Here is a 22,108-nt window from a genome sequence, read left to right as displayed (position 1 = left end):
GTATAGAGCTCCAAGGAGATTATGTTGAAAAATAAAAAGAAATTTACCCAAAAAAAATTGTTTTTATACTTCATTCTAAGGACTTATTGAACTACCCTCGTAGAAGAAGTTCATCTTTAAAGAGCTAAATTAATTATAATAGATAATGATGTAAGTTGTAGATGTAAAACAAACAATTGTATTCTTAAATATGTTGCCTTTTGAGAGAAAAGGGGAAATTTTTCTAGAATAAGGAAAAGGCTTTACACCTTTCTTTAGCGAATAATGATGCCATTGATTGCTTAACATCAAACGAAAAATCTCAACAATAATTTCAACGACGGTTCTTGAAGTAATGATAGAAATTCCATAATGGCCCACCAAGTGTGCATGGAAATTAATACCGTCACACAGAGAACTCGAATCCTGGATTAATATAAATGAAATAATTAAATGTCGAAAGCAGGAAGATGCGTTAGTTTAATACCTCCAGATTAGCTCATCGATTCTGGTACCGCACCAATATCAGATTTGTATTGCTATCGACTCATGAAGCGGAACGGACAAAAATGTTTTTCGCACGGTTAAGCAATAAATATGGCTGCTTCTGGATGCTGTCGAAGCACAACACACAAAATCCATATCTCCGTACAAATTGCATATATTTCCAGACAAACTTGCACATGCATGGAATGCACCTTTATACGCATGAGCAGAAAAATGTCATGCATGTAATTTTTAGATGAGCAGAGTTATTCCGTTTACCCAACCAAGGTTTTATTTTTATATTATTTTCACTCAGGCTTAATGAGGTTAGAGCTTAACATGTCGAAAGCTTTTTAAATTGATCATCAAGTATACGAACAACAACGGGGATTTCGGAAAAAGCTTTGAGCAGCAGAAATTTAAAAGTTAATCCCAGATTCCAGGACCGTGTTCAGAAATTCTGGACTGAGAATTGGTAATTAAGGAATTTCTTTTAGATGGAGCGTTAGGTGCCCAGTAATCTTCTAGAAAAATTCATCCTGGATCTGATTTCCTCGAAATACAGGACTCGGACTTTATTTTTCAAATTTCATTTTTTGGGTGTATTTTATCGATTGCAGAAGTTTCTCATTAGTATTTTTGCTTGACCCTTTCAGTTTATCTTTAAAAAAGACCTGTTATGGCAATTTTAATGTAAGGTGTATAGAATATGAATATTTTTAAAAAACTTAAGAATACCATTTTAATGGATTTTAAGAGATTTAAAGCGGTTTCGATGACTTCACAGGATTTTAAAGATTTTAAGAGATTTTAACATATTACAAAGTATATCCACGGATTTTTGAGGATCTCCTAAGATTTTAATAGATTTAACAAAATTTTTAAGGATTTTCGAATATAACTAAGGATTTTAAGGAACTTCGAAATTTTTCGAGGATTTAAAGCAACTTTTCAATATATTTAAATATATTTTCAGGAATTTCAAGACGTTCAGATAGGTGCCCACGGATTTTATAGGTTTCAATGAATTTTTCAGATATTTCAAGTGACCTGGTAATATTATGAAATATTTTACGCAATCTGGAGGATTTTAGCCGATTATCAGGAATTTGTATATAATTTAAAAATTTTTCATGCGACTTCAAGTAATTTTTAAGATTGCATAGAATCTCAAAAATATTCAAGGGATTTTGACCCTTTTTAAAGGAGCTCAAGCGATTATGTATTGTTATCATGGAATGTGTAGGAAATCTGTTGAGATTATCTAAAAATACCTGGAGAACTCGTAAACCTTTCTAAATCCCTTGAAATCTCAAAAAGTCATCGAAATCTTATTATTTCTTTTAAAATCCTCTAAATCCCTTAAAAATGGTAAAGTACCTTGAAGTCTCGAAAATCTCTGAAATTGATGAAAAATCCTTTAAAAAAAAACAAGAATCCAACCACCAAATTTGAGCCACAGCAAACAAACAAACAAAAGCTAGGATTGTAATCTGAAAAATTAAAAAAATTCTTTTCTGACAAAAATAAAAAAGAGGAAAGAAAAATGAAAAAGCAATCCTAGTCAAACTCGTCGTCAACATCAACAGATTCCTTTCTATGTCTGTCACGAACACTTTTCTAACAGTGTCCTAAACAAACATCACTTTTGTGATGAAATTTGACCAAAAAATGGAAGAGCAAATGTATTAAATGAAGTGTATTCCTTTAAATTTTTCTGATTAACTGCAAGAAAATTATTACTCTCTTTGTTTTTTATTTGTTGAACTCTAATTGCAATATGTTTCGCAATTAATTTTCTTGAGCGATAATTCAGAAAAAGGATATTTCTAACAATATTAAAATTTCTTGTATGAAATGATAAATGGGATAAACCTAGAGCTTTATCAACTAAGTTGCTTATAACTGCAATTTTGCTTTAAAAAGGATGAGCATAAAAGAAATTTAAAATTCTATCTGAATATGTACTTTTTCTGTACCAATTGGTAAAAATATTACCATCCTAATCCCTAATTACTTCTATGTCCAAAAAACTGATTCTATTATCCTGTTCTATTTAATGAATAAATTGAATTTTTGGATAAAATCTGTTAAAAGCATCCATGACAATCTGCAACTTTGTTAAATACAAATTCTTTGCATATTAGTAGTATTAATCGTGAAATTTCTAAAGGTTTCATAATGGCGAAAGAGTTTCTTAGAAACAATCCTGATATAGTTTGTCTAAGTGCTAATAAAGGCAGTATTACTGTTTGTATAAAAAAATCAGATTTTATTAGGGATATGGAGAATTTGCTTTATTATCGTGATGATTTTTAACTAGTACATGAAAATTCGCTGAGAAAATTGAAAAAATAAACTTTTAAGATGCTTGATTATTGGAGAAAGAAAGGATTTCTGGGAAAGGATATAAGATGGACTGATATTAGAACTGAAGACACAGTTCTTGCCTGATATTATGCTTTGAGAAAGATTCACAAGGATGGCTATCCCTTAATATTACTTATTCCAACTATTAATCCTCCCAATAAATTTTTAGAACAATATTTGAATTTGATTCTCAAGAAATCTATCACAATTTCTAAATATTATGTAAAAAATAGCTTGAAATTTAAAAAGGGTATTATTAAAAAACGGTTCCGGAAGACCATGTAATGATTTATTTGGATGCTATTGCAATGCTTCGGCATATATCTCTTTAGTTAGTTAAACAGGCAATTTTAAATAGATGAGAGGATATTAAAACTCGTACTTGATTATGTCAAAAGGATTTGATTGAATTGTAGTAATCAAAAACTTGGTTGAAAGAACTCTAGGGTTGTCCCATTTATCATTTCAAACAAGAAATTTGAATATTTTTAAGAATATCCTTTTTTTTAATCATTACCCAAAAAAGTTAATTGAGAAACATATTGCAATTAGAGTTCAACAAATGAAAAAAACAGAGTAATATTTCGCATGCAGTTAATCAGAAAGAGTTAAAGAAATATAGTTCATTTAATACTTTTGTGCTTCCATTTTTGGTCAATTTTTTAAAACTATTGAACTTAAGTTGAAAAAGTTTAGAATTCATACTATTTTCCGTATACGATTTAAAATGGATTCAGTGATTAATTTCTGCAAAGATCCTTCAGATAAATTTGAAAAGGGTTGTGTTGTCTGCAAGATCACTTGCAGGATCTGTAAGATGAATTACGTGGGAAAGACTGGCAGACTTCCTAATACTAGGATAGAGGAACACAAGAGTGATGTTTGTTTGGGACGCTGTTATAAAATGTTTTTGTTAGACATACAAAGGAATTTGTTGATGTTCACCATGTGTTTGACTGGTATAATGTTAAAATTTTTCATAGTGAAAGTAATAAGATAAGGAGAGAATTCATGGAAATTCTTTATATTAAAAAATCAAAAACTTTATCTATTAATTCAAAAACTGATTTTGATGAGTTAAACAAAAGTTGTATTAATATGATTGATTACCTTTAACGGTTTTATTGTTTGAATTTTGTGTTTCTTTTACTTTCCGTATTTCTGATGTAATTCTGATAGATATTTAGATTGTGTTTATAACAGATCATCATTCGATTCTGACGTATAAAAAAAGAGCACCTATTCTTTGGTGCTGTTAATTTGTAGCTGCTTACATTTTTCTTGCCTTGATAAGGATAATGTATCGGTACTGAAACGTTCGTAATGTAATTTTATTTTATTTTTATTTTCAACGGAATCTTTTTTTAATTTGATAGCTAGAAAAATAAAAAATACAAAAGAAAGAAAAAAAGGGAGGGTATGTGGTTGGTTGCCTTCTCTTTTTTGCCTCTTTTTTATTTTTATTCGAAAATTATTTTAAAAACTTTTTTCGGAATATAATCAAAGCATTTTTTTGTTTTGTTTGCTGTGGTCCAAATTTCTTCGTTGGATTCTTGTTTTTTTTTTAAATTATTTTTTTGATTATTGTACGTTAAATAGGATTTTTAATTTTAATTTTAATCTAACTTAAATTTCTTACATATTGATCTCTAAAATCCTAGAAGTCATTAAAAATTTTATTTTATTTAATTTCTTCATGATATCATTGATGTCGTTTTAATATCATTGATGTCGTAGATAACTTTTCAAAATTTTTGAATATTTTCGCAAATTTTGTGAAATTCTGTGAGCACGTTTTCAAAAACCATTCTTTATTTTTAGAAATATCCTAAACTATTTAATATATGAAATATTAAAAACCGTTGAAGTCTTTTGAAATTTTTTGAAATTTTCTATAATCCTAAGGATTTCTTTCACTCCCTAAATTTTCCTATATAATTCATGAAAATCCCCGAAAAGCCCTTGTAATCTTTGAAATTCTTTGAAACTCCTTGAAATCTTTAGAAATACTCTAGAAGCTTTAAAACTCTATAAAAGGTTTATAAGTGAACGAATTCACTAAAATAGTTTAATAATCCAGTATTCGAGCAATTTGATAAAATTGTAGCATAGGATTTTTTTCAAAATATAACCGCGAAAAATCTAAACAAGTTAAAAATATTTTAAATACTTATAACATACTTTTCAGAATCATAAATTTTTATAATTTAATTGATATTAATATTAAAATATTTTTGTTTTTAATTTTTTTATAATGTGTTAAGTACACTCGTTATTCGAAATTTTTAAACATTTTTGCACAAAGTTTGGACCTGAGAGCATGTTTAGGAAAAAGTTCTTCTAATATCTTCTAATATCTTATAAACTTTTGTGTTATTATTAAGAAAAAAAATTTTAGGAGTTTTAATTTATTTAATGGCCTTGTGAGATTTAATAAAAGATTTCAAAGATTAACATGAATTTTAAAAATATTTATACAATTTCAAAGAATTTTACATTATCTAGGGAATTTATAGGATTTTAAGAGAAATTAATTTTTTATTTAATTTCTATTTAGAACTTCTGGGAAAAATAAGACAAAATAAAATTAATAGGGTTTTTTGCGATTTTCTAAGGCTTTTCTACGGATTTCAGGAATTTTGGAAATTTCAAGGGTTTTTGACTATATTTAAGGACTAAATTGATTTCAAAAGAAATTACAATTGAAAAGATGTTGATTATATGAAGTAATTAAAAAAGATTTTTGAGTCATCCAGAAATTTTTAAAGGATATCAACAGATTTCAGGGGTATATAATTTCAGGTTATGAGAGATGCATATTCCTTACTAGATTTAAAAAGTAATTAACCCCTGGGTTTGATATTAAAAACCTTCATGACACTTTTTTCTACTATTTTTCTGGTGGCCCACGACTCGTCCTCGGACCTGCTTTTCCCACAATCAGCTCAATTTTACCCCTGAATTCTTAACCTGACTCGGGAAAACCTATGCCCATGAAGTAATAGATACTGCGCAAATTATTTTATGAATGATTTCCTGACTTCTCAGTCATATCGAAATTATCCTTTTTCTAGGCTTCAAACTACCAGCTTTTAAAAAAAGATAACCGCCTGATTTATTATTTAAGAAATTGCATCAAATTATTTAATTCATATATTTCGGTCTGTCCACGACTCGTCCTCACATTTGCTTCAGGACGAAATGAAGAGCACGACCTGGCCCTTGTGGATCCCCCTCGGTGATAAAAGGCTGTCCACCGCTACCAGCGCACGGTTGCCCATAAATTATTTTTTTTCTCTCGGGAAAAACTATATTCATAAAGTAAAAGATACTAGCAAGAAATGTTCTGAATTATTTCTCGACTTCCTAGTCCGATCGAATTTCTGATTCTTCTAGACTTAAGACTACCTGTTTTTTAAATTAGGCAACTGCTCGATTAAATATGTCAAAAAATACATGGCACTATTTTGCTACTAGTTTCCTGGCGGTCCACGACTCGTCCTGAAACCGGCATAAGCACGAGTCGTGAAACGAAAAATTATGGTCCATTCACGACTCGTCCTTATGCCGGTTTCAGGACGAGTCGTGAATGGACCATAATTTTTCGTCTTTATACCACTACTAAAGCTATAATTGCATAAGTCCGAGACCTAAACTTGAATCACATAGTACCATTTAAAGGCAATACACCTAGTTCATTAATTTCTCTGCAGCCTGTGCGGCTGTAGTGATTTGAATAGCATCACGTGGACTTCTATCGCTGGCACGAATTCCGCCGAGAGGGTGGGGCAAACTATTTTTACCTTCTTTTCCGTATCAATTGAAGGACAATGGTGCCAGAAAATAGATCCTTTGTTTCCCTACAGACTCTGCGGTCTTAGTGATTTGAATAGCATCGCGTGGAATAGTTTGATATTATTTACGTTGTGATAACTCATTTTGCTGAAATTAATTTTTGAACAGAATTCTCTCTACGATTAAATAAAGATAAAAAATTACCTGGTAGAAAATGGAAAGAAGGTGGGAGGAGACGCTTGCTAAAATGGAAATGAAATAAAACGAAAAACAAAATACGATCTTGACGTGACAGAAACACACTGGTACGGCGAGTCCAATTTGAAATTCCTGTCGCGTTTATCGCCGTAAACCTCTGCCCGTGCCCTTTCCAGGATCGTAATTTAATTATCGAATCGCAATTTCGAGAGGCGAGAGGATCCGGCTGCTAAATTCGATTTTTGTATTTTCATTATTATCCATTACTGCTGCGCACCTTGGTTGTAGTTAGCTTTACAGTGGTAAATCGCGTAGGTAAAGCTATTCGCAAATTAAATTAAATTGCAGGTCAGGTTGACTCCTGATGGCATTTTCTGTGACCTGAGATAACATTTAACGGCTGAGCCTGTGCTGCCTTAGAGATAAAACGAAAAGAGTAAATAGACACTTCACGTAAGTCAGTTAGTAGTTAGTTTATTCATTATTTCAGAGTCAATTTTTCCACAATAGGGACTTTTTACCAACTGAAAAAACGTAACTCTATAGGGAAGTTATTATTAATTCGTTTATATAGTCCTATTAATTTCTGAAACTAAAGACAAATTTATTTTTTCATGTAATAAATCCAGAATGGTCGTAGGTCAGGGAAGGCCTGGAATTCAGGGAAAAGCCAGCTGATTTTATTGGCCCGGAAAAGTCAGGATTTTGGAATAATATGTGATGAAAGTCATGAAATAAGTTTGAAATTCAGAAATATTAGTTCGTAATGGTTTTATTCTGTTTATACTTGCTTTTATTTTTATTCTTATTATTTATTTTACTACAGTTGCTTCCTTCTGACGATTACATTTTTTGTTACAATTTTAAGAAGAGACTCGAAATTCAAAAATGTTGTTAAAAATGCATCTTGTATGGTTAGAATTTTACCTGATTTGTTCAAAATTCAAATTGTCATTCAAATATTCATCTATTTCTTCTATGAATTTGAAATTTTTTAATGAAAACACAACTGCTTGTTTCAAAATTAATCTTGTTTGGATCAGGAGTCAAATTTTTTTTTTGAAATTAGTATTGCTTAGTTTATTGTAAATATTTTTGTACCAAAATTGAAACTTTTGTCTAAAATATCTACTGTTACATTATTTGTCGACAATTCAACATTTCTAGTGAAAAAATTCACTATTTAGTTGAAAATTGTATTCATTTTTTATTGAAACATTTTCGCTGTTTGACAAAAGTTGATATATTTTGTTAAAGATTTTTCTCCTTTGATAGAAAACTAATCTTCTTATTGTTTTTTTTACTTGAAAGTTCAAAAATTTGAATAAATTTTTTTTTACTGTATATTAAACTTTCCCATCATTGGTTGAAAACATACATATTTTTTTAATTGAAAGTTAACCTTTTGGTTTTGAAATTGATTCTATAGTAGGAAGGGTATCTTTTTGGTTTAAAATAGCAGATTTTTTGTTTGCAAATTTATTTTCTCAAGCTAGAAATTCCACTGCTTTGTCGAAAATTAAGGTGTTTTTGTTAAAAATGCATATTTTTCGGTTGAAAATTATACTGTTTCACAGAACAAATTTTCTTTGACTTCAAACTTCAACAAGTGGATACTTCTTTTTCTTTCTTTTGAAAGAAATTTCATCCTTTTTGGTTGAAATATTAAATATTACCTCTTTTTTTGAGAATTAAAGTCTTTTATTAAAAATGTAAATGTTCATTGAAAATTCGTTGTTTATTAAACTGTTAATGATTACATTTTTTTATGAGAATTCATCTTTTTTTGAAATTTAATTATTGGTGGTTGAAAATTTAACGTCTTGAATAACCTTTTTTCTTCTTCACTAAAAAATTTGTATTTGTTAAAAATTGGCCGTTTTGTTTAAAAAATGGATCATTTTAATTAAAAATTCTTGTTTTATGTTGAAAATTAAACTAATTTTAAGAAAAAAATTTTTTAATTTCATTCTTTTTTTGAAAATTAAAATTTTCCATATTTGGTTGATAATGTATTTTTTCAAATTTAATAGTTTTTCTTTCATTTTAAAAGTCATCTCTTGCATCAAACATTTGATATTTTTTGTTTGAAATATTAACTATTATATTTTTTGCTGAGAAATAAGCTTTAAAAAAAATCGATTATTTTCTTGAAAATTTAATTATTTTGTTAAATAATAAAGTCTTTTCAATAAAATCACATTTTCTGGTTAAAAAATTAACTCTTCTTTAAATGTTCGTTATTTTTTTATCGAAATATAAATTCTTACATTTTTTGTTAAATATTTATCTTGCTGTTAAAATTTTAATTGATGTCTTTTTTTGAAAATTTAACTACTTTGTTAGAAAAATTCATATTTGGTTGAAAATTTTTCTTCGTGTACAGAGTTTTTATTATTTTATAATAATTATTAAATGTATTAAATATTCTATTAAAATTATTATATGAAATCTATAATATTTAAAAAATTGTTTAAAAAAAGCTTTCAAATTTAAGTGTTTGGTTGAAAATTCCACTATTTAGCCAGAAATAATCTTTGTAGAAAGAAAATCCCGTTATACTTTAAAAAATAAATTATCATAAAAAAAGGATTTTTTAAAAAGTTATTTTTTTAGGTCGAAAATTTAACTGTTTTGTTAAAAATTATACCATTTGCTTTAAAATACAACAATTTGGTAAAAAAATTTAACTATTTAGTGAAAAGTTAATTATTTTATTGAAAATTCAAAAATTTTGTTAAAAGGTCAGTTTTTTTGGACGAAAATTCAACTATTCTGTTGAAAATTTTTTCTTTCAGATTGCAAATTCATAATTATGGTAGAAAAGTCATATTTTTTGGTGAAATAGATAAATAAAATTTTAATTTGTATCTGAAATTATTTTATTCCATTCATAAAGCATTAAAATTTTGACCTTTGAATATTCTTCTCAGGAAAAATGATTAAAGAAAAAATTAGGTAAAAATCGTAGACTTTTGTTTATTGATTCATACCGCTACAATTTAAGTGCGAGTAACTAAATGCAGGATAATTATATTATACTTCATTTTAATACAAAAGGTTTTAAAAATATTTTTTTAAATTTCGTTTCCTAAAAGCATGGAAATAAATAATGTGCAAAATCACAAAAAGCATTAAACGCTCTAATTCCTGTATAAAAATAATTCTTCAGTTCCGTTAAATAATAATCAAAATTGTAAGAACTGTGAGACATAGCATAATAATACATACGAGCTCAGCTTCATTCAGTTATTCAACGTGATCGGTTTTCTCGTTAAAATTTCCAATAAAAAAGGTCAGGAAAATGCATAAAACTATATTGCATAGACGAGTCGTTGGTAATAAACACGTGCTGAATAAAACGTTCGCAACTGGTGGATTTGCATAGTACGAGTAAAACCAAAAAAGATGAATATGCAATCCAAAAGAACGAAATTTTAACAAGACAGATGAACTTTGCAACAAAAAAATTAACTTTTTTCACAAAAGTTTTAAATTTTTAATATAATAATAATTCTATTCTAAAACAAGTAGTTTAATTGAATTATTAACTAATTTATTTTCACCAAATTACGAATGCTTAACATAATACTTGATTTTTCGACTAGAAATGACTTAAAAAAAAATTGTTCATTTTTTAATAAACTAATGAACTCGTTAAAAGATTAATTAAATTTTCGTGTTACAAAAATGAACTTTTAACTAATCAATTAAATTTTTAACAATTAGAAATTAATTCTTTACCTTAAAGTTTGCATTTTTAAGTATATAATTAAATTTTCAAAAGTCTTCAACCGAATAAATTACAATTTTCGACAAAGAAATGAAGTTTCAACGAACAATGTAATAGTTGATATATCAATAGAATAACTACACATTTTTTTAATTTTCGACTAAAGATGAAAAATGTTGACCATGTATAATTAAATTATCAACCAGATTGTTGAATTTTCCATTAAATTGTGTTTTAGCCAAAGTTGAATTTTCGACAACAAGAAAATTGTTATCTCAAAAATTGCATTTTCAACTAAATAGCGGAATTTTCAACTTGGTGAGTTAAATTTTGAAGTGAATAGTTAAATTTATATGCCAGAAAGAGACATTTTTCAGAAGACAGTTCAATTTTTAACTAGAAGAGTTAAATTTTAAACAAAACAATGAATTCTCTACGAAAACTGTAAGCATTTATATTTTAATACAAAAAGCAACGAATTTTAAACACAACAGTTAAATTTTCAAGCAAGCAGTTGAATTATAGACCATCCTACTAATTTTTCTATCAGATGGTTAAAATGTTTGAAAAAGCGGTTGGATTTTCAATAAAAAAAGATTACTTTTGCTAAAAACTTAAATTTTTAACAAACTAATTAAATTTTTAAGAGAATAACTTAACTTTTCTATTTATAAAGATTAATTTTTATACCAATAGTTGAATTTCCTTTAAAAAGAGATTATTCTTCTACCAAACAGTTGCATTTTTAACTGATTAGTGAAATTTTCAACCCTCAAAGATAAATTTTTAACCGAATAGTTAAACTTTTAAACAAAAAAGTGGGGTTTTTTTTAGGAGAAAGTTGAATTTTAAATCCGCAAAGTTAAATTTTTAACAAAAAGGTGGATTTTTAACAAAAATTTTATAATTGATGTTTCATTAAAAAATACAAGTTATATTCTACAAAATAGTTAAATTTTAATTGCAAAAAGAGTTTTTAACTGAAATACCGATTCATTGAATGAAAAATTATTTTTTAACAATATAGTTCAACTTTCAAACAAGGATTTTAATTTTTAAGCTGAAAACATAAATTTTGAGCAAATTAATTAAATTTTGAACAAAATACTAAGATCTCTTTACAAAAAAAAATGAATTATTGAACATAGATTTAAATGTAAAATTTTCAACCAAAATGAATTAACATTTCGCCAAAAATAGTTGGATTTTCTTATGCATTATTTATAGTCTGCAAAATATTATTTTAAATAAACATTGAAGTTCAGAATTAACACTCTTAAACCGTGGGATTAGAAAACTGGAAATCTTACTCAGAAAAAAATGGTTACACATGCAATATTGTGGACCCAGAAAAATTATAAAATTTGTACGTTTGCGGTTTCAGAAAACAATTATTTTGCTCCTCTTTTAAAATATTTTATTACTTAAATACTTACCTCGAGTGTCCATTTTTATAATTTTTCTGAAAAAATTTTTTAAACAAATAACATACATTTTCCAGCTTATTTAAATCATAATCTACAATTAAACAATAAAAAGTTGTTTAAAAAATTGAAAAAAATTGAATCGACGCTTTTGATTCTTTATATTAACCCGATAGAAGACGAAGAAGGTATTTTTAATTAATTAGTAATTAATAAAAAACAAAATCTTTTTAATTTGTCCACTAAAAATAATCTGTTAAAAAACGACAGCAAAATAATATTTACGATTATTAAATTGCAAAACACTTGATCTTTGTTTAAAGGGTGGTTTTTGAGGCATGCTGAAGAAGTGGGTTGACATAAAAATAAAATAAAAAATCTATTCATCATATTCGAGGAAGTGATTTAAAGAAACATGGGTATTTTATCCATGGTTTTCTTATAGGAAAATAAAGGGCTAAACAACACTATTAATTCTAACTATTAAAAGAAAGTTCGTAACGTCAATCGGGGTAATTTGAAACATTTGGGGTGAATTCGGACATTCCTAAATTACGTTGTTTAAACAAGAATTTAGAACCAGTTAAGGGTACAAAGAGATATTATTCCAAAAGAAATTCAAATTTTTGTGACCATCCCAATCTAACCCTATACACTACTTATCCGATCAATAATTTTAAATTTAGCATTCTTAGATATAAAAATGATTATTTTATAAACCCGTGACGATTTTTTTGTGTTTAATATCTCAAATGAAATGTCAAATCCTAAAGATCACTTTTGTAAAAAAATATATAATTAATAAATTAATTCTCCCAGCTTCTGCCAAGAGCTGAAGTAAAAGTACAAAATTCCATGAAACCCGGAATTTTATTTTTGTTTCTCTTACTTGACAATTTAATACCCACAACGCCAAATAACTTCAACCAGGACTCATTTAGTGCAAAATTTAATAGGCTTTTCAACCATTCTTAATAAAATAATTTAATACATCTGATTAAAAATCTAAATATGCCAATATAGCAGACAAAGAAAAGAATTAGTTAAAAGATTCGCAACGTGGCGCGCGGCGCTTCGCGCCAAGTTTAAGCGCACCTAGGGCGGGCGGGAACGATTTTACACTTTGCGCTCGTTTTCGTCTGTTTAATGCGTAGACTTTAACTGCATTTTTTCGAATATCGTGAATACTATAACTTAAATCTGAAAGTGTGATTTAATCTAGTGGGCACAAAACTTTGAATATCCCGAGAACGTCCTTGAGACGTTTCTGAGACGTTCCTAGGACGTCCTATGTTAGGATAATCAACGTCTCTAAGACATTCAATGTCCTAAAAATGATCTAAAGACGTCTTAACGATATGGACGTTTTCGGGACGTTTTTTATACTGACATTAGACGTTTCAAGAGCACCCCTAGAATGACCAAAAGACATATTATAAAAGACGTCGTAGGGATGTCCCACAGACGTATCTAGGACATACTTAATTTTTTTTCCCTCTCGGAAAATGCTTCTAAAATCTACTAAGACAACGCTTTGAATGTATGGATCTCTTAAAAACCAAAATTGCATATTTTTAAAAATGATTCAACTTAGGGAACTTTTGTCTAACTAAAAAAGTTCATGAAAGTAGTTTTAAAAAGCATATATTTTATATCTAGTAGAAATTTTGATTAATATTTCTTGATTCATTAAAAAAATTGTTTTGCTTTATTTTGAAAATTTTCAAAATGTTCAAAAGCATATAACTTTACAAAAATTTTATTTGAATTTTCAAAAAGCACTAACTGTTTTAATTTTTGTCTAATCGAAAAATGTAACTGACACTGACTAATGTTTTAGAAAAACATTTTTTTTCTATTTTTCTAAACATTTTAAAAATTTTGAAAAGTATACAACTTTTCTAATTTTGATTAAAATTGAAAATTTCAATAATTTGCCAGTATTATACCCATCCGTAAGACAATTTCACAAAAATTTCCAAAATTGGAAAAAAAAAAACAATTTTAAATTTTCAAAATGCTCTAAATTTTTACATCTTCTTTTGGGTACCTTAAGAATTATATCAAAGGCTGACATGCAGACATGCAGACATATAGACGTACAGACATATAGACTATACAGATAAACAGACATACAGGCAGACATACATACAGACAGACAAACAGGCAGATATACAGGCAGGCAGACAGGCAGACCGAAATACATAACTACAGACAGACGGACAAGCATCGATGAATTTTATGATTTTCGGATTCTGTGAGTGTCGAAACGTAAAGATCCGTTAAAAACCAGAGATCGAAAATTTGGACGATTACATTACACTCCCATGAATAATTAGGTAAAAATTTTGAAATACAAACTTTAAAAGTTTAGACACAACTGAATTTACTGCTAAAATTTAATGCAAACATTCTTTATCACACATTTTTTTACCCTACTCGATTTATTACGGTCAAACGCGGTTTTCTCTTTGTTCATTCATGTGGCATTAATCACACTTTTATTTCCGACCCTGATGGTTGAATCAATTTTAATCAAACTTCTGTAGAGTCCTAATGGATGTCTCTTGTGAATACAGACAATTGCCAAAAAATAACTTCTTTAAAGAAAATTAATATATAGTTATCATATTTAATTCCACATAAGACGCTAAAGATTTCCAGTTAAAATATATTGCAATTTCGAAAAAGTAGTTGAATTTTTTACGAAAATAGATTTATTTTCTAGCAGCAGAAATTAATTTTCATAAAAATAGTTTTTGAGTTTTTAAGCTAAAAAGTCCATTGTTTAGAATGAAACAAAAAAAGACGAGTTTTCAACTAATAAGTAATAAAATTTTCGACGACCAAAAAAATTAATTTGAGACAAAGAAGTTGCATTTTTAACGAAATAGTCGAATCGCCTAGTCAAAAATATAAATATTTAGAATACAGTTAAATTTTTAACGGAGAAGTTTTTCACCAAAAAGATATATTTTCAGCTAATCAGTTGTTTTTCAACGCAGCAATTCAATTTTTAACAAAGAATTTAATTTTCAAGTAAAATGAATCTTCAAAAACGAAAAATCTATTTTCAACAAAAAAGTTCAATTAGCAACGCAGTAGTCAAAAGGCCAGCCGAAAAGATAAATTTTTAACTAAAATCAATTTTTTTTTAAGTAAGTGAAATTGAAAAAAATATATTAATTACAACGTAGATCAATTTTTAACTAAAATAATAACTCTTCAATATCAAAAAATTAATTTTTAACAAAAAAGTGCAACTTGCAACAAAGTAATTGGAATTTCAGCCAAAAAGATACATTTGCAACCAAAAATGAAATAATTAGTTTTTTGCAGTTTAAAAAATTAATGCTTAGAAAGAAAAGCGATTCATTTTTAAAGAAAATATTTAAATTTACAACCAAAAAAGATGAGATTTCTACCAATAGAGAATAATTTTAAAAAGTTGAGTTTTAAACAAAAAAAGTGAAATTTTAAACCAGGAAAGATCTCAACCAAGTTGTTATATTTTTAAAAAAATTAAATTTTTTTAAAGAATATAGTTGAATTTTTAAGAAAATAGTTTATTTTCTGGAAAAATCGTAAAATTCTTCACTATGCTAATGAATCTTTAATAAAATAAAAGTTTTTAAAAACAAGTTCAACTTGCAAGAAAGAAGTTTGAACTTCAGGCGAAAAGATAAATTTTCATTCAGAAATGGTAAAATTAAATTTAAAATTTGAACCAATTATAAAAAAGATTAATTTTTAAACAAACATTAATTAGAAAAACGACATATTTTTCAATCAAAGATTAGAATTTTCAAACATGAAAGGTTTTTCAGTCAAAAAATATTTTGAAAACTTTGAACAAATGGACGAATTTTAAAACAACAAACATTAAACTGCAACCAAAAACAGTTGCATTTACAAACAAGTAGATCGATTTTCTATAAAACAGCTGAAGTTTCAAAAAGATAATAATATTTCTTTAAATAGTTCACTTTGGAACAAATTAATTTAATTTATAACAAAATAATTAAACTTTTAAATAGTAACGAAGTAGTTAATATTTCATATATAAAGATAGATTTCTAATTAAAAATGAAATACCTCAATTTTCAGTACAAAGGATTGATGTGTAACTAAAGATAGAAGAAATTTTCAACAAAAAAGTTCAATATTCAACACTCCAAAAATTTACCAAAGGAGATTAAATTTAAGCCGAAAAGATTAAATTTTCACCAAATAGCGGAATACTTAAATTCTCGGTTGAAAAAAATTTTTAAACAAAAAAAAACACCCAATTTTAAGCAAAACAGGGATATTTTCATTCAAAGAAGATACAACGTTCCTACCAAAATAATTTAATTTTTATACCAAAAAGATCAATTATCAACCATGAAAGATTTTTTAGTCAAGATAAAAAAATGTTAACCAAATTGTTGACCAAGAGTTGAGTTTTTAATAAAAAAATATTTATTTGGAACCCAAAAGTTAATTTTCTACTAAGTCGTACAATATTGTACCAAAAAGAAAGATATTCTGAACTAAAAATATAAAAGTAGACTATAAAGTTAGAGAAAAGATATAATTCAAGGAAAAATAGTTCGATTTTATTATTCGTTTATATTAATTTATTTTTCATTTATGCGAACAAAAAATATAAAAGCGAGATGTTTTTAAAAATAGGGGAGAAGTAGAGAATTATTTCAAAATTGCTTTAAGAGCAGAATTGGCTTTAAATCGGATTTACGTGTAAAATAAATTTACCAATTTTCTGCCCGTAGATGTGTGACACAGTTTTAAGGACGGCGCCCTAAGAGTTGTTTCAAAATACATCGTTCTCATATAATTCTAATTTAAAAAAATCATAGAGTTCAACATTCGCTTTCGAACATTTTCTTGCAGAATTGAGTTACCCACTTTCGTAATAAGACTGGAAATAGAACTGTAACAAAGAGAGTTAAACGACTTATCCGAACAATGAGTTGGAAGCACCTGTGCGAAGCGTATAGTATTATTGGCCTTGTGTGTGTACAGAGAGGCTTTGAAGACCAATTACCTGGTGGTCTAATTACCTCGAGTTTCTGCGCTAGCGTAAATATTGAATTTTGGCTCCAACTTGATTTCCCGTGTACGCTTTGCGCCAATAATATTACGCTAATCTACTCACGATATTCACATACTAAACGACACTATAGCTACTGCAAAATATAATTCACTCGTTTCAGCAAACAGAAGATAACTGTGAGTAACGAAGCTTTTCAAGAATAATTAAGGCAATTAGGAAGAAGTAATATAAAACTCTCACAAAAAGCTTTCAAGAAAGATCAAAAGAATCCTGAAATGTATTTTTTTCTCGTGATGAAGCAACTGGCCTCTCCACTTCGCTGAAGTCATACATAAAAAAGTATTCTAAACTTTCCAGTTTTCTTTCTTCAAAATGTAGTCTATTGGCAAATAAATCCAGAGAGGTAATAAAGAAACTGGTGATCGGATACCCCAGCAGAGGTGCTTATACCAGATTTTCTTAAATCTGTTTGCACCTAACCCGCAATTATTGATCTTTTAGCAGGACCTCCTTTTCCTCTCGTGGTGACAAAGAAAGTACTCAAACCGGCTTTTGAACTTCTTCCAGATTTAGAAATTTGAATTATACATCTCAATACGGTGTTTCTATTTGTGTGGAAAAATTTTCTGGCGCTGGCCTGGCCCAGACTAGACTGCCAGGTTGCTAGCCCTGGCGATAAACAGATGGTCTGGCTTGGACCTGGACAAAAGTTCAACGTCTTTTCTGGCTAGCCGCAGGCCAGACTGTCTCTTTAGCCGCTAGATATGGGCTGATCAGCCGCTAGTTATGAGCTGGTCAGCCGCTAGTTATAGTCTGGTCAACCGCGAATTATCGGCTTCTCAGCCAATAGTTATTGGCTGATCAATTAATGTTTCATCGTTGAGAATCATATCTTTCATGTTCAGAGTATACGCTTTGAGGATACGCTCAAAAAGCAAAATATGATTTCTTTCAAAAATATATAATATACATAATTGACATAATCAGTACAAATTCAAATTTAGCGTCAAAAATATCCCGTGTGGAAAATGTTCTGGCACTGATCTGGCCCAGACCAGACCGCCAGGTTTCCAGACCCGGCGCTGACCAGATGGCCTGGCCTGGGCCTGGCCAAAAGTGTAACGTTTCTTCCGGCCAGCCCAGGCCAGACCGTCTTGTCAACCGCTAGACAGGGGATGTTCAGCCCCCACACATGGGCTGATCTCTCGCTAGTTATAGCTGGTCAGCCACTAGTTATAGTCTGGTCAACCGCGAGTTATTGGCTCGTCAGCCACTAGTTAATAACTGATTGATTAATTTTCTATGGTTGAGAATCATATCGTTCATGTTAAGAGTTAAAATTTTGTGTCAAAAATATACTGTTATAAATAAAATCAATAAATGAAATTATCGTTTCTAATACTTCTTCTTTTATAATAGATAAAAAGTAGGTTTCTACTTACTATTTATTTAATAACTTAATAACATTTAGTACATTTTATGCCTCCGCTTTTACAGCTAACTTTTGGCTGGATTAATATATTATTAGGAAAATAATAAAAAATTTTGATAGCTTGTGACACTTGATCGACAAAAACTAGCACTGTTTCCGAGAGGTCGGAGCCGAGCACTGTCAGAATACTTCAAGTTGTGACGTCAACTGGCAAGATGGCTACAGATACTCGTGTTTTTATATTTTGAATTTCTTATTTTCCATTATTTCTGGCACCCTGTAACTTTTTAAAATATATAAAAAAAAAAATTTGGTGATGGAACATAAGATTTTTTTTCTTGGCTCGCTGATCAGCGCCAGGCCTGGGCCAAACCAGACTGTCAAGATGATAAGAAAGAAAGTCGTGATTTCATAGTTTTAATTTCTTATTTTCCAGTATTTTAGACACCCTGTAACTTTTTCAAAATACATCCAAAAAAAATTTGGTGATGGAAGTTAAGATTATTTTTCTTGGCTCCAGGGCTCCAGCGCCAGGCTTCAACCAGACCAGATTCTCAAGATGATAAGAAAGAAAGACGTATTTTCATAGTTTTAATTTCTTATTTTCCATCATTTTAGACACGCTGCAACATTTTTAAAATACATCAAAAAAAAATTTGGTGATGGAACTTAAGATTTTTTTTCTATTCGATCGCTGATCAGCGCCAAACCTGGACCAAGCTGGACTGTCAAGGTGATAGAAAAAAGGCTTGTTTTTATACTTTGAATTTCTGATTTTCCACGATTTTAGACCCGTTGTAATATTTGTGAAGTATGTCAAAAAAATTTGCTGATGAAACTTATGATTTTTTTCGTTCTTGGCTAGCTGTCCAGTGCCAAACCTGGGCCAGAATAGACCTTCTAGACTAGAGGGTTTAGATTAAGTCAATCCTAAGCCAGGCTGGTGTCAGACCTGAGCCAGATCAGTTCTTCCAGACTAGACAGTCTAGATAAATCCAGACCTGGGCAAGACCTGTAACCAAACTGTCCGGGCATTTTTCCACACGGGATACTGCCATCAATAAAATCAATAAACTAAATTATCGTTTCTAATACTTATTCTTTCATAATAGATCAAAAGGATGTTTGTACTTTCTATTTATTTAATAAATTAATAAAGATTTCGTATATTTCAAGCCTCCGCTTTTACAGCTAACTTTTGGCTGGATTAATACATAATTAGGAAAATAATAAGAAATTTTGACAGTTTTTGACACTTTATCGACAAAAAGTAGCACTGTTTCCGAGAGGTCGGAGCCGCACACTGTCAGAATACTTCAAGTTTGACATCAACTGGCAAGATCTCTGCACGCCGAGTGGCAAGCAATGAATTACAATTACTTGGGAAAACTTTATTGTTTTAATTATTTGGATACAAAAATTTCACTATAAACTTTTTTAGTTTAAAAAATTTCATTATAGGCTCTGTGATTTTTTGAAATGTAAGAAAAAATTTACTATATTGAACTTATATTTTTTTCTGTGCTCGCTGATCAGCGCCAGGCCTGGACCAGATCAGACTCTCAAGATGATAAGAAAGAAAGACGTGTTTTCATAGCTTGAATTTCTTATTTTCCATCATTTTAGACACCCTGTCACGTTTTCAATGTACGCCAAAAAAAGTTTGGCTTTCCATTATTTGAAATGTAGTGACATAGGGGGTGATAGTAAATGGACTGACATCTACATTAATTTCTCGATCAAAGAGTTCATCTTGTTCTGTTAACAATGTTCTGCATGCATTGCCTTCAAATATTTCTCCATGATAATTCTTTGAAACTAACTTCAGTTTTAAAGGCCACTAAAGCGTTTTCTCTCGACCGACAAGGTGCCCTAGACCATCCAAAAACAAATGGTTAATAGACCCTTGTAATATATGAAGTTCTGGAATTTTACGTTTATCAAGAATCAACAAATCGTCTTTTTTACTGAAAAGTGGCTCGTTTATAGTACTGTGGCAGTTTTTAGCTAACTTTTTATTTTTGTCAAGAGAGATAAGCTTGTCATAATCTTTTCTCAAATCACCAAAAGTTTTAAGAGGTAATACTTCCACTTTCCCGGACACATGATTTTCGTTAACAAACTTCCTTGAATCTTAAAGACCAATAAAGCAATAAGGACAAGGATACATTAACGTTATCATTTGTTTTCCATTCACGATCATTAATATTTTGAAATCATAAACAAATTTGAAAGAAATATTAATATTAATTAATATTAATGTTCACTAAATTGAATAAAAGTTTAACATTTTTATAGCTTTCTTTGACGTCAAGTACTAAACACAGAATTATCAGTTTTTTAACACTTATTTCTGCATTCGATGCTTTCATACTGTTTTAAAACTGAATTCTTCTTTGTTTTTTAGGTATATTATTTTCTAAATCAGTCACGGTTGGTGTGTGAGGAATTATTGACAAGCAAATTTAAAAAAAAAACCCTGACCACCATCTGCCAATACTTTAACGAGATTGTCACCAACAAACTTACGTCTTTCTAATATAGTTTCAAGCAGTTTTTCATCATTAGCCCAGACGACAGGTCTCATTTCCTTTTTAATGGAATTCTTAGTATCAAATTCTAAACTATCAATATTGTAGATATCTTTGAATAATTTTGTTGGACCACTAACGTGATGCGAATAATGAGCAGGTTCAAACTTTCGACGAGCAGAATGTCGAATAAAAGCAATCAAGTTATTCACATGTCGAATGGAACATCCAGTGTTTATATGAAAATGATCTAAATCTTTTGATAAAAATGTGACTACAGTACTTTTTTCTTTAGAAAATATTTGTCTTATACGTGCCTCATTGTTCAGCGTAACAGAATCTGTGCTATTACTTTCAGCTTTTTTATTGACAATTTCCGACGCAATATATTCTTGCTGCTTATCTGGCAATTCATTTACAAGTTTCGCAACATTTTTTCGAGCTACAGGATCTTGCGTACTTCAAGCATGCCTTTTACCTTTGTGAACTTCTGTTATTTTTTAATTTTGGAAGCCATACAATCCGTTTGAAGCTGTAATCTTAGTACTTTCGTCTTTTTCACTCCTGTTGTCCTTAATATGCTTTTCAATCAATTTTTTATGAGTTTCTGTTAATTGAAAATTACTGTAACTTTTCTGTCAAAGAAAAATATTTTTCCACATAGTTCACACACTTTTACCCTATTCTATTGATGAGTACTTGAACAACTGGGATGTATAGGTATTATAGAAATACTTTTCAATACATTTCACGATATACAAATCAACATTGATTATCGACAACGTGTAATACTTTTTTGCACAAACTCAGACGTATGTTTCGATAACGACATCAAAGAAGACACTGAGTGAAAATTCTATAATTGCCTGACACGAAAAATCGTTTTGTTTGTGGAAACTGCTCGCAGCGCGGAAAATTCAGATGTCAATAAACATACCTATGTAAACATGCGTCCACTTTCTGAAGCCCGGACTTCACACATGAAAATATCAAAAGCGGAGAAACTATTGACTCGAATGCGAAATATCATTTAGTTTGGAATCAACTATCTGAACATTATAAACGTAAATAGGAAAAGCGAAGCAAATTAAACTTTTAAATTCA

At 29.1% G+C, this 22,108-nt stretch overlaps 1 pseudogene; it reads right to left on the bottom strand.

Annotated features, from left to right (window-relative positions):
• LOC117170067 overlaps positions 1 to 12,010 on the bottom strand; it is an 18,991-nt pseudogene extending 6,981 nt beyond the window's left edge.
• Between the last annotated feature and the right edge of the window lie 10,098 nt (positions 12,011 to 22,108).

This window comes from Belonocnema kinseyi, chromosome 3 (genome assembly GCF_010883055.1).
Source record: "Belonocnema kinseyi isolate 2016_QV_RU_SX_M_011 chromosome 3, B_treatae_v1, whole genome shotgun sequence".
Lineage (NCBI taxonomy): Eukaryota > Metazoa > Arthropoda > Insecta > Hymenoptera > Cynipidae > Belonocnema > Belonocnema kinseyi.
The sequence above is the reverse complement of the archived record's forward strand: the minus strand, read 5'-3'. Positions and strand labels throughout refer to the sequence as shown.